The 14,914-nt window shown below is 35.9% G+C and overlaps 1 long non-coding RNA gene across 1 annotated transcript in view; it reads right to left on the reverse strand.

Annotated features, from left to right (window-relative positions):
- Nucleotides 1–9,591: 9,591 nt before the first annotated feature.
- Nucleotides 9,592–14,914, reverse strand: part of LOC145684647 (uncharacterized) — a 98,358-nt gene continuing 93,035 nt past the window's right edge. The window contains exon 2 of the long non-coding RNA XR_014131345.1: nt 9,592–10,097. This is a non-coding gene — a long non-coding RNA (uncharacterized LOC145684647). The remainder of the gene's footprint in view (nt 10,098–14,914) is intronic.

Consider the following 14,914-nt stretch of genomic DNA (forward strand, 5'->3'; position numbering starts at 1 on the left):
GTCCATGGAGGCCACGGTGGCTTAGTGGTAGAGCGCTTACTTCTGATGTGTAGGGTCTTTGGTTCGATCCCCAGTTAAGTAAGCTTTTTGTGTACAACATCGTGTTCGTGGGTATTCTCGGGGTACTCCCATTTCTTCCCACATTCTTATTCCACCAATTCTAGCATTATCATTCACTTGCCTTAATCATTCGTCTTTCTTATGGGGCGTTTACACTTAGCCGATTTAGTCGCACGGCTAAATCGACTCGCTGCATTTGCGACTAAATCGAAACAACTAGGCCGAATCAGATCGATAGATGTGTTCAATTGTTTCAACCGAAATCGAATGCTGCTTGTCGACTCGCTCTCCTCTGGTCGATTCGAAATCGACTGGCAATTTTAGAGATGTCCAAGCAAAAAGTAATTGGTACAATTTGCGGTGTTATAGCAGAAGAAAATAGAATCGACCACAGAAAATAGAACGTCTTTCAATTCAGTTGCTAGTCGATTAGTCACTTTCGATCAACAAGCGATTAAGTTGAAGTCCTGTTTACACGGTCGATTAAGTTGAAAGTGACGTCAATTCAACTGAATCGAATGCAAATCGACTAAGTGTAAACGCCCCATAAGTCTTAAAGGGCATATACATGGAACGTTAAACTGAAATATTTTATTCTGGCCCACGCGAATTTGTAGTGGATAATGTGTCTGTGGGTTTTCTTGACGTTATCCGGCATCCTCCCACACTCTCATTCCAAATATTATTTCATAGTTATTTACTGTCATTAGTCATCCTTCCAAGCTTTCTTCCAGATTATTTTTATCTGGGAAGGGGGGAGGGCAACATCAAAATTTGAAGGAACTGCACTGGGATACTATTTGCTAAAGGACATTCTCTGTACAAGAAGAACGTAACGTAAAATTAGGGATTAGATTTCTCGGCTTTCGGCATCTGCGGTTATGTTTAGCCCGTCTCACATATGAGGGATAATGTTCCTCAGAGATTACAGAGGAAGAAAGGAAGATGTCTGGGACTATTGTTAGGTACCATCCCGGCATTTGCCTGGTGTGGATACCCAGGAAAAGCCCCACTCAGGATATTTGGCCTGACAAAGTTTTTACACATTTACGACCGAGTGTCCCCCACTGGTAATCACACCCGGGACCGCTAGCACCAAAAGTGAGAACGTTACCAACTACGCTACACGGGTCCACTTAACATAAAAGTGCAATTCAATTTATCTTAGCTTCGGGAAGGTGGTTGGCCAATTCCGGGGTACAAAGCCATTCTCGAAAATATGCTGGAAAGAAAATGCATTCATCTCCTTAAGCCTAGGATGTTAATATGAAAACTTATCTTAATTTCATTTCATGACTTCGATTATCACGCATTTAGTATAAAGTTCATTTCTGATTTTTTCTTTGTTTCTTTTATGTTCTTCAACTATTTTCCTATATTACTGGCCAATGTATGACGTAGGATTGCATTTTTAGTTAGGCGAAAGGGAGAAGGAGAATAGTAAGAGCAAAAAGAAAAAAAAGAGAGAGGGGTGCATAAAGTAGGAGAATCGAATACAGCAAGTGTTACCAATAAATTACTTATCATGATCTATGCATAGTCTTTCTGAAAACTATTTATAATGCTAATAGTGTTATTGTTTCTCTGTCTTCACTATTTTTTATCAACGCCAGATTTCCTACCTGCTCCTTCTCCTCTGTATGCTATTTACTTAGAAGGCGAGCAGTAATACGTGACGTCACAGAGCATTCAATCTGAAATGAGGAATCTAAGTTATACACCGAAGTTCACCCTTAGTGAACTCAAGTTTATAGCCGAAGCGTAGTACTTGTAGCAGGATTTGAACCAGCGAACACGCGGGACAAGGAAATTCTATAATTACACTCAATGTTCACCCATTTGTAATAGTAGTATAGAAGACGTAAGGTTATATCTAAACATATTGAAAGTTTAACAAAAGGATTTAGAACATCAAAGCTAGATTTAAATTTTACACTACGGTGGACTCAAGTTAGCCAAGGTCTTTTCTAAATTGCCAAGGTCTTCAAATCTACCCAGTTTCATCAATAGTGTGGCATTCAACTTTTGCTTTCCCTTTACACATTGTTATTGTTCAGTGTTTTCTCTGATATTTAAATAATAATAATAATAATAATAATAATAATAATAATAATAATAATAATAATAATAAATTGCCTCTCCCTAGCAGTATTTCCTCAGGTTCTTCGAAATTAGTGTTATCCACGATACAGAAAAAAAAAGTTTTCCAAATTTGAGACAAGACGACAAACTCAGCAATTCTCCTTTTTTCCTTCCAGACGAGACAAGAGGAGAAATTTCTCGAGTTTTGTGGGCAACATTAGTTCATCCAAGTGTTAGATCTCAAACATTATTTTAGTGTTACACGGTTCATAGTATAAAAAACTAAAAATTGATAAAAGTAATTGTTCGAACACAATGAAGAGTATTTATCAACGTTTAAAGATCGCAAGTTATTACGTAATATTTAGTAATAATTAATATAGTTTTATTGGTGTTGTTATATCATACTCTTTTTGGGCTTCTCGTGACATGGAGTGATTCTGATAACTTCTTGATGAAGTTATCAGAATACAATCAGGGGATAAATGTTATGCTTAAATTTACAAAATGAAACGAGAAAGGAATTCGAGACGAGACAAGTTATTTCGAGAAACAAGATGAGACGAAAAAGAATTATTCGAGAAACGAGATGGGACGATATTTCTACACAATTTACGATATGAGGGGAAAAAATTATCTTTCGTCTTGTCTCATGGACAAGAATAATCATGAAAGCGATATCTTGTTTCGATTAGGGATGGCCACAAAGTTCCGGTTCCAGACCTGTATCCGAAAAACCGGTTTCGGAACCGGATCTTCTAGGACCGGATCCGTTCAGACCCGAAAACCGGTTCCACCAGAACCGGTTCTGGCCATCCCTAGTTTCGATAAATGTATCTACTTCTATTGGAAGAAATGAAATGAAATCTTTAAGTTTTACATCCCATGTTTATGTCATGTAGACTAAAGGAGATGTTGATGATGAAAAATGAGTGAAATGGTGCAATGAAAAAAGTGGGAGGAAACGGGAGAACCCCGAGAAAACTCACACAGATACGGTATTTGTCCACCGCAAAGTTCACTTGGAGCGAGCTGGGATCGATCCAAGGACCCCATTCATCAGAAGTGAACGATCTACCACTGAGCCACCGCAAAGCCCTGGAAGAAATTTGACTATATAATTGTCAATCTCATCACGAAAATGCTGTCTCGTCTCATATACATCTGTAGCAAAACGGTTAATGTTGTAACTGAAACTGTTAAACAAAGTTTGGTTTAACATTGGAGTTCGCAACCCTGGACAACTGTGCAGTAAGCAAAAGGATTATTGCTAGTCTTTAGTTGGACTGTCTCGACACTAGATTACTGTCCGTTTGCGAAAGAAGGAAAAAAAAGAGAGAGAAATCAATGATCCAAAAATAATTTTCCTCTCAGCGAATGGAAATGAAAGTGAATGAGAGAGAGTCCATGTTCTATATATCAGCAAGCAACTGCAACAACCATACAAAGTCTAAAAAAAAAAAAAAAAAAAAAAAAAGTTCATTTTTGCCCTATCGGAGATAATCGAAACGACATTTATGATCCACACAAAGAGAAGAGCGCTGCTCTTCAATACCACAGTTACAGTGTTATATAGGGTACGAGTTGAGATAACCATCCTTCATATTTAGTTCCGTTTCTAGACAATCACATTACACATGTGATGTGATTTCTGTTCTCATTCCCAGTCATTAACGATGTTATTTATTTCCAATTACTCCAGCGTCTCTTTTGATCAGGTTTTCCGGCCATAGGTACTACAGCATTTATATTGCACCATATAGCCTCCTCGTATGGATTAATGTCAGAAGCAGAGGAAACTGTAAATCACGAATTCGCAAAAAGAAAAGAAGAAATTTCCAGATTTTATGATAGTATTTCTTCATAAAAGTAACTTAATGTTATGGTTTTTCGTGAAAGAAACAATACGAATTGATTATTAGAGGAGATTGCAATACCTTTAATAGAAGTCATGATTCAGTTAGATCTTAGTTTGGGGTAAACGCGTCAATGAATTCTAGTCTATAAGCTTTAAGAAGTGGCAAATTTAGATCTCAGTTGTGTCGAGCGGAAAACGAATGAGAGGCTTAGAAACGATGGAGGAGAAAATAAAAATTTTTAGATAAGAAGGAGAAGAGAAACTAGTTGCGACATTCGCTAAGAAGGAAGTATATCATAAGGGGCGTGCTAGAGGGTATGGTGGGAGGAAAAAGAGGAAGCGGGGATACTACATTAATGGATGAAATAAAAACAGTAAGATCGTACGTGAAGACGCCGCAAGTGAGAAGCTTCCATGCTCCACGGTCTTCCGCTAACCTCTTCAAGTGACCTGCCATAATGACAGAATACCTATGATGATGATGATGATGATTTACCATCCGTTGTATACACCACTTGTGTCGTCCAAATTCCTTTTCAAAATGAATGAAAGAATCTGAAGCTATGATGCAGTATCTACAAATCTTTAGATCTTCCCACTGGTGTAGTTGCTAATTCGCACGTCTTTGGTTCATGAGGTCCCGGATTCGATTCCTGGTGGGAAAACCTTGAAATTCAAACTCATTACGGTAGTTTCGATTCCACTTTGAAATCGTACGTTCACGCCTCATATATCGTAGATGGTGAAAGAGACGATAAACTTTACTCCAACGATCGAATATACAATTCACCTCTGTAAAGAAAACCACCTTTCCCTCAGTTCAACTGGGTAACAAACAAATATGGGGATAATTCACTTATATACATTGCATGAAATACATAATTGGTACTCAATTTAATTAGGTAACGAGAAATGGAGACAATATACCTGTACAAGGAAAACGACTGGCATTCAGTTTAGTTATTAAACGAGAAGTAGGAAAATTCATGTAAAGAAAATAATTAAAACTCGATTTATTTAGGTAAAGGTGCATGGGGCAGTTTGGCTGTATAAACAAAATAATGAGCCCTGAGTGTCTTCACGCACACTAACAAAAAAGAGAGGTATAGACTCAATTCATCCGAAAGAAAACAAAGAGGATTCCAATCAGATCAGAGTTCCTCAAAGTTTTATTAATGGGGACCACTTTTATTAGTGAGAATTCTCTACAAACCACCATATTCTTGTTCCCTCCGAAAATAAATTTATCATTTTTAGTTAGTTTGGAGCGTATTCCAATATACAGTAGAGCACCGTTTAACCGAGTTTGATGGGACCGATTGTTTCCGTTGAACGAAATTTCGGTTATACCGATAAAAGTATCTTGATATATTATAGTACTTTATATAAATTGGCAGGTATTTCTTTATCTTTACAGCGGTAGCGTAATTTTAGATTTTGCCCTAGGGGTGGAGGAAGTTTGTCCACCGACATAAATGTGTCACGTCCTTTCTTAGTATATTAATAAAGAATTTATCAAAAAAGCATGTGATTCTCAAACCCAAGGTGGAGAAAATTACCCCCTGCCCACCCCAATGATGACCCTGCTTTACAGTGCATGTGGTAAAAATAGACGGGGATGGAGCAGTGGATTGGTAAATAATTGTTAGATCAAAACAGATACACTGTACTATTTTCTGGTGTTTTTAAGTATAAGTCGTGCACAAGTAAAAGCTTGTTCTTTTTTTAAGTGGTTCGGTTAATCAAGAAATTCGGTTAGTTGGATTCGATTAAACGGGACTGTAGTGTACTTATATTCTTAAAATTATGTCATTCTTGATCCTTTAATTTTGTATTGGTATTATTAAATGAATATACACACCTTAGTAGCAGAAAAGGTTTCGACCATTTGGCGCGTGCTTGGCTTTTGGCTTCCTACACTTGCACTTGAAACGCATGCTTTCATAAAATCTGCCTTTTGTTGTACTCGCAAGCGACGCTTTAGACCCTTCGCAGAGCGTCATAGCGTCACTGGCCGTTCATTTGCTATTGACTTGACTTGTAAAATGCTTGCGTCAAGCTTGAATGGAACACTGAATGCAAGGTTGCCCCCATGTAACTTCGTTACTGGAATCCAGCTTGCGGCGTGCTTGCACGTTTTCCAATCAAGCTGGATGTAAGCTTGGCCGATATTAGTTGCTGTATGTGATTCATTATAACCAATAAGGTAATATAAATGGCTTTTATTTTTAATTATTGAGTCATCGTCATCGGTTGAGACAAGCGTACAGCAAGCAGTTTCCAAGATATTTCTGCTACTAGAGCATTATTTTTCTTTTAATAACTGAAAACTTATCAAGAACATTTTACAGTAATGCATCTATTATAAGTGATTACATGGAGTGTATCTCCTCCTTCCCTACCCCTATCCCTCAAAGTGAAGTGATAAAAAAAAACATCCCAGGTCCGAATCTCATCTATGTTGAAAATTGGATCGAGATCGGTAGGGTGGTCCAAGAGTTATTAAGTCACAAACATAATGATTTTCATTATATTATATTATATATATATATATATATATATATATATATATATATATATATATATATATATATATATATATATATATATATATATATATCCAAGGGCGGATCCAAGGGGGGTCTATAGGGGCTATCCCCTTTACCCTCAGGTATACACTGGATAAAATGGACTTCAATCCCGCTTTACACTAGATAAAGTGGCAAACTATGGTTTAGCCGCTCCCTTGATCATATCCTGGATCCGCCACTATATACATAGTATGTGAGTAAGCAAATTAGTATGTATTTCTAAGAAGTGAACACCCTTCGAATATCCTGTAGCCGGCCATGGATGAGGTTTCAATATGTTCGGAGCACTCAGTCAAGAACAAAACGCCGGATAGAGAACCTTTCTGTTTTGAATTTAGTATATTTTCCTTGTTATCGAAGGAACAAAGAAAAGGAAAATGAGAGCAGAATTTTGAATTCAATACAGACAGAGAGAGAATGAAAAATTGCGAAACAAGCTCCGGAAAAATGTTTTGCGGAAGCCATAAAGTCTTCGTTCGTTACCTTGTCGGCAAGTATGAGGATATCCCTACAGAGGATGTAGCTAGCGTGTATGCAAGCGAGAGACGAAAGGGAAGTGAGTGACGTGTGGCCTCCTTTTTGCTGAGATCGTGGCGCCTTCGTGGCCGTGGCCGTATGACTATATATCTCAAGTGATGGTGAGAGTAAAATAATTATAGAGTGTATACATTGTTGATGTACGTGATTCATTAGAACCAATAAGGTAATATAAACGGCTTTTTTTTTTTTTTTTATTGAGTCATCATCATCGGTTGAGAAAGAACGGATAGAATATAACGCAATGTCAATGTCACGTATACAAGTTTCCGTTTTAAAATTATGAAATTTTACTTGTGAACGTTTTCATTATAGTAGAACGTGCTTCACTAATATTTTTTTTTGTAAAATTACATCAAATGGTTGGCAAACAATCTGTCGGCATATTCTTCTAAATTACAGTGACACGCAATATATAAAATTGTGTCAAAATTTAAATATTAATAATCCATAGGAAAACAACGATCAATAAAAATAACATTCTACCATTCTGGAAGAATAAGTAACTTATTTGTTACGCCTACTTGTAATTTAACAAGAGCGGAGTGGCAGATAGTTTGTTGTAATTTTACTAAATGTCTTAAACTTTGTAATTATACAGTGTGTTGGAAAAGCTTCTGCGCGTAAAATGCTTTTTACAAAGTATTTTTAAAACGGGCCCCTTCGAACGTCTAAACATGACTGTACACACTTCTGCATATTACTGTAGCGAAAATCTTTCTTAGGATTACAAGGTGTGTCAAAAGTCCGTTATCATTGATCGTAGTCGGTTGTCAGTAGTCTAATTTCAGTGATCGTAATTGTGATTTAAAAAAATAATAATAATGAAACCACAAGCAAAAAAGTGTTTCGAACACGAGTAATGTAATTTCATTAGTGGAAAAATACAAAGACTGACTTAGATCAACGAAGTTTAAACCCCCAAATTCGGCCGTTCAAGCTAAAACCAAGTTTATCCATCACTTGACCGACCCGAAACTTTGGAACGTTGTTGATGTAACACATTTTCACCGAGCTTGGTTATGACCCTCGTTCAACAGTTGAACTTCGTTGGTGCACACAGGCATTAGTGAAGCTCTGACTGAAAACTTTTGTTTCAGTTTAAGGTCCCACGATCATAATCCGTACCTAAAGGAGACTATAATAATGATATGAACGAAATGATGGAATGAAGAAAGTGAGAAAACCCAAAGAAAACCCATTTACACGGTGTTTGTCCACTACAAAACCGACTTGGTGTGAGCTGGGATCGAACGAGGAAATCCTATGCACTAAAAGCTTAAGAGAAGTCCCTAAATCTACCATAAGCAAGGTTTGTCCTGAAATGTAAAGTTATTTTATTTTATATACAAAACTCGTCTTTCTGTGATTATTTTTAGACTTTTAAGAGGCCTTATCACTGCGAAATTAAAATACCGCTAATTTTACAGTAATTATGTGATATCTTCAAATAGATAAAAGATAATCGAAAAGTGGAACAAGACCTCCCTAGACAGTATTATTTTGCGTGAGATACCGTTATCACGACTCATTTATCTGCTTTCCTTTTCCAGACATTTAGAAAATCGGCATTTATTTTCGCGTTTCTAAATAACAGCAAACGAAAAGCTACTAGGTGACTCGTAATAACGGTAACTCATGCAAAATAACATCGTCTAGGGAGGTCTTGATCCACTTTTCGATTATATTTTATCTATTTGAAGATATCACATAATTACTGTAAAATTAGCGGTATTTTAATTTCGCAGTGATAGAGACTCTTAAGAACCTACAGAACTTGTCACCAGGACCACGACCTTCAAAATGTTCCAGAATAGTATGCATTTCAAAAAGTCTCCGCAAATACAGGTAGATTTTTCTTCCTTTTCCATATGGTACTACGCATCAAAAAGTAACTCCTACTTTGTATGGAAAAGAACTCCTGTTATATTTTTTCTTAAGAAAATAACTTGATGATCAATCTGGTACTTAAAAAAAAAAAAAAAAAAAAAAAAAAAAAAAAAACCTGGCTAAAGATAAGGCATAAATTTATAGGCTATATAGTCTTCAATCAAGAAAGAAAAATAAAATCCGTTTACAATAAAATCTAGCACAACCCGTCGAATTCACACATCCAACGCCTTTTTGTTTGTCTATAAATCTTATTTTTATACTTATTTGGGTTAGCTTATATCTGACATATCTTAAAATATAGAGAAGTTCACAAAAATAATGGGCGTAACTCTGGAAACAGAAATTCTGTAAATTAACTCGACACAAAAGAAATTAAATAAATTTGTTTGAGATTCAGAATATTTACTATAAAGAGCTTCTTGATAATTTCGAAATACGTAGTAAAAATTTTATAACTTTAAATAAATAGTGTTTCTTGGTAGAAATCACGTAATTTATATTTCAGTTCTGAATACGAATATTAAAATAAAAGTTATCTATGAAACTTGTAAGGAAAAGAAAAAGGAAGCACTAATGCAAAACATTTATTTAGCGATTGCATAACAATTCAATAATTTAAACAATAAACAAGGATGGAAAAATACAAATTGTATAAATATATAATTTTGTATATAAACTTATATTATGTAAATCCCGTAATATATTATATATTTACCTATTCAATCCCAACCACGTTCAAGGAGACAATATTTACACAAAAAATAACTTGGCGGTATTTTTTCTTTTTTAAAGCCAAAACCTTTCCACATTACTAAAGTACAAACTAACTTTGAAAGGTTATAAATTACTAACGGTTGTAATAATAAAAACTCTTCAACATAAATGTGAGAGACGACGATGATCCCAATCGTACTGTATTATGGAGCAGGTCTCTGGTGTCGTTTAAAGGTAAGTGCCCCTGCAGAGTATGATCTGGGCCGCCCCTGAGGCTCTGAGTCGTTGTTCAATCCAAGGCCAGCTCGAAGTAAACTCACCAGTGACGGGTTCCTCTCCGAAGCACCACTCACGCTGGAACTCTGAAAATAAAGAAAAACAGGATTTTTTTATTATTATTATTGAAAGTTATGGAATTAGTCGATTGTTTACAATACTTTCCATAGTTTTCAAAACACTGAAAACGAAAATGAATATTCGTAAAAGTAATGTTAGGATATTCTTTTCGTCAAGGTTTTGAGAGAATTAAGATTATGAATTATCTTTCCGGGCTTTCGGCGTCTATGGCCATTTTAACGAATGAAAATTGAGAGAAACTTTTTGTTTTCGTAAACTTAAAACCTGCATACTTTACGACAACCATGCCATCTATTGAGATGAAGCTGACACTGAAGCATACACTAATCAAAATGAAATGAAATCTTTTAAGTTTTACGTCCCACGTATATGCCGGTTAGGCTAAAGGAGACGGTGATGATGAGAGATGAGTGAAATAGTGGAATGAACAAAGTGGGAGGAAACGGGAGAACCCCGAGAAAACCCACAAATACGGTGTTTGTCCACCACAAAGTCCACACGGCGCGAGCTGGGATCGAAAAAAAGTTTTATCATTACGAGACCGTGGTAACATGACAGCATACACTATTGTCGGGGCCGGTGGCAGGAGGCGATCAGAACTTTTGCGGCCACTGGTGAGGGAGTCCCACCACAGGTCACGAACATAAAAAGAGATTATTAGCGACAATATCTCTACCAAAGGTAGCCGAAATCAAACTAACAGAATAATTAATAAAGGACCACGAAAGGTCTCAAGAATATCACTGACTTAGAGAGTAGCCTGACATTAAAATGTAATGGAGCTGAGCAGTCTATGGGGCTCGGCAATTTATTAGTACGGTAAGGAGGAGGTCCGTCCTGTTCAAACAATGTCCGACTAACCAGGCTGTCGGCAAGGTGAGTTGATAGAGAGAGAGAGAACAGGATGAGTGCCTATGTATGACAATAATTAATTACAAAGTTCAAGCACGAGTTTACGAGATTATAAGGGAGCCTTGATCCATGAATGTCCCGCAGGTAATTGCCAGCACTTTAGGGCAGTGGCGGCTCCAAAGGGGGGGTCACTAGTTAACGTGAAGCCCACACAACAACGAGATTAATTAGCACACCAAAATAATAGACAACTAGGACTCGTGCAAAGAAATAAATATTTGTAGCGGGACGACAACTTAATAATTAGGCACGTATTATACAACAATGAATTTAAAAATAAAGCTAATGCAATGGAGACAGGATTATTAACACACTTAATGGACCTCAAATACATAAAACTTCACAAGACAAGGTCAGGCTTGGCTATACTTAAATAATTCAGCCTAATAACAATTTAATCGATAAAACAATAAAATGGAAGAGATAGTTATCGCTAACAACCTTAGTTGTAGAATCACTTTACACAAACACTGAAATCGGATATTGGGTGCAAAGAAGTAGACGTGATTCTGAGTCGATGCGAGGAATCAAGATGCACAATTAAAATCACTAAAACAATTTAAATCACTCACCTCGCAATGGAACACCTACATAGATGAAAGAGTTCCAAGTGGCCTCTGGAGATATCGTCGAGTCCTGTATAAGTCCAGTTGAGCTTAGCGTGGTAACAAGATGTTCGTTGCAACCAAGAATTCCCAGAAGATGTCTGTATTGGTTCGAGCGGTAAAACCAACAAGATGCTTCCACTTCCTACGGAGAGTGAAGTTCTTTCTCCAATCGGAATTCTCACGGCGAATGCAGGAACAGTACTGGAGTCGCAGAACACACACAGAAGGGTGATGGTTCACTCAACTACAGAAGATAAAGAGTTCGGTCCTCAACAGGCGTGACTGGTGTAGTGGTTCACGTAGGAACCAGAGAACGAAAGAGATGTGATAATAATGACTTCGACGAACGGCTTCTTCGGAGGTACTTTCTAAGAGAATATGAGTAGGTGAGGTCGTATTTTGAAAACTTTAGATAGGCGTTTTAAATGACTGGAACGCCGAGTTAGAAGTAGTATGAATTTTATTGTAAGTTGCTTTTGTACAGCGCAGAAGAGTTGATAAGCAATAAGTTGTTATACATCAGAGGTAATTTTAGATGACGCATCAGTCTAGTGGCGTATGCGTGAAACTTGAGAGGGGTCAGAATATGACCAATGATAAAAGAGAAATAAGAGCAGTTCAATGAAGAGATCGAATTACGACTGCCTGCATGTAGTAGTAGTAAACTTACTAAAAACAACGTTCAGCACAGCAACAAAGTTCTTGCTGTATTGCACACACGAAATGAAAACAGAGATGGTCCTTGGTAGGAGAACGGAGATGGCGGAGTTCTCCACTAACACAGTGTATTAACACACTCTGATAATGCACTAAGTTCTTCTCTCTATGACTCTAACAAAGTCAGAGAAGAAACGCAAGTCCGGCGGGCGAAGGACAGAAGCCTGAGCCCGAAGAGTGGGCCGGAGCCCCCGGCGACGAGCACGAAGCTCGTGCCTCGTAGACACACAATGATTTCCCCCTGAGAACAGCTTGTACAGCTATTTTGTATTCAGGGAGTTTATTCACACGTTACGTACGTGGGAGTATAGTAGGGTGGTATCTTTCCAAAAGGGCGGATACTCGTGTGCAATGAAATTAGTCTTTACGTTTAGATTGGGTATCGATAATCTAAACGACTATTTAGGGTGTTAACTAGAATAGTCACGCATGCGCGTTATTACAAACAGTATAAGGCTTTAGCGTCATCTAGTACATAATATCCAAATTAAAAGTCAAAGGTTAATTTGATATTACAAAGAAAATCAGGCTTTATCCGGATTTTACAGGTTTCTTAATAGTTTCACAATGATACCAAAAATACAAGTGTTCCCAAGACACTTATTTTATACGGTGTCAAAATAGACATATTTAGTATTTTCGAAGTGTCAACTTCGGCGCCAAAATGTTAATTATACGTCTACCATGTTTTTGAGAACATCTGGGCTTAAACAGAGGACAATGAGAGTATTCAGAAAATAACATCAGACTCTTAGATAAGACACAAGGGTTAGATATTCCCTTGCACGTGCAGCGAATTGAAGGTTATAGGTTACCAATTCAGATCTGTTTCTCAAGATGCAAAGAGGGGAGAAAAAGATATGAGTTTCCTCTTACGAGACAATAGCTAACTTTAAGTATTCGTCTGGCTTAGTTATTCCACAGAAAGAACAAAATATAAAGAGAGAAATTTAACATTGACTAATACCTGCAATAATTACATGGCAATAAAGCAATTAAAAGGTTTTTAAAGAGTCATTATGAATTTAATAACAGTAAGGAAAGCAAAAAAATTAGGTCGGCCCGAAGGCGCCTCAGGTCGGCCGCTACATTCCTCCCGCGTAAAATAAAAAAAAATAGACGAGGGAACTGAGGAATATTTTTTTTGAGTACTTGGGCTTAAAATTTTTTTTTGAAAAAAAAAAGTTAAGTGGCAATATTGTTTTTAAACTTTAGAGTTGGCAACACTTTTTAATCTTTAGGATTGGCAACACTGCTTAATACTCATACATAGATATATTCAATTAAAATTCCTTTGTCCTAGTTGGCAACACTTACTAATTCTTTAAGTAAAGTTCATAAAGGTAAAACATTTTTGTTGCTTATACCAGCAAGTATTATTTTATACACAATTATAGCTAAATAATCGAAGTACTTAAATCCATAAAGTAAAAACCCATTGAAATGATTATATAGTATTAGGTAACACCATAATAAAATAATATGACACAAAAGTAATTATATCAGTAGTACCGAAGTATTCACTAGAATCCCAAAATAGCTTAAATATATATATTTTTTTGTGTATATAAGAAGATATACGATTATCTAAAGGTCTAATACCTAGGTCATACCCAAACAATTAAAAAGTTAAAGAAATGTTTATATATATATACACCTATAACTAGAATTAAATATGAGAACCCAAAATTATTATTAAACTACGTTAATAAACAAAGTTATCATTAGACTACCAATTATTAAGATATAAAATCTCGATTGTGAGTGAATCACAATTTAAGAAATTACTACATGGCTCTACCAATGGTTATATACGTATCATACAAAGAGTTCCCTAGTTGGTACGATTTGTTCCTACATATTTACAAAACTAAGCTTTGTTTGTAAAAATATACAAAGACTAACAAGGCCAACACAACCTGATTTTGTATAAATACACTATACCTATTAAAACACTATAGCGAGGGATAACACAAATGACTTCAATTATGTACAGTACACATTTAAAATATATTTTTTTTACTCAGTTTTTATAGTTATTATTATTATAATACGAGTTCCTATATATATAAAGGATATACCTATATGTAAAGGAGATGGATGACCCATACTAAAATAATATAGTTAGATATTAAACTCAAGTAACATGCAATTATGCTATACAAATCAATTATAACTACAAAGGAAGTATATATAGATAATAAATATTCACACGCATTTTTTTACTAATTTGCAATCATTAACGATAGTTGTATTCTTGACCTCTCTAGACATTCAAGGAACTGCACATTTCCTAAACGAAATTTCCACTAGGTATATATAGAATTACTAAATTTAACAAAAGATTTGCATGACTTCTATATTATTAAAAAGTACAAGAATCAACTACTTAAAATTCTAGAGATTATAAACACTACACAGAATCGCAAGACTACCGTATACAGAATATAACTACATTAGTTACTGAAGGATTTAATTCATGATTTTTTTTGTTTATTATTATTATTATTATTATTATTATTATTATTATTATTATTATTATTATTATTACTATATGTAAATTTTCTTTTTCTCTACGTTTTGTT

Source organism: Thermobia domestica, chromosome 5 (assembly GCF_964235325.1).
Source record: "Thermobia domestica chromosome 5, izTheDome1.hap1.1, whole genome shotgun sequence".
NCBI lineage: Eukaryota > Metazoa > Arthropoda > Insecta > Zygentoma > Lepismatidae > Thermobia > Thermobia domestica.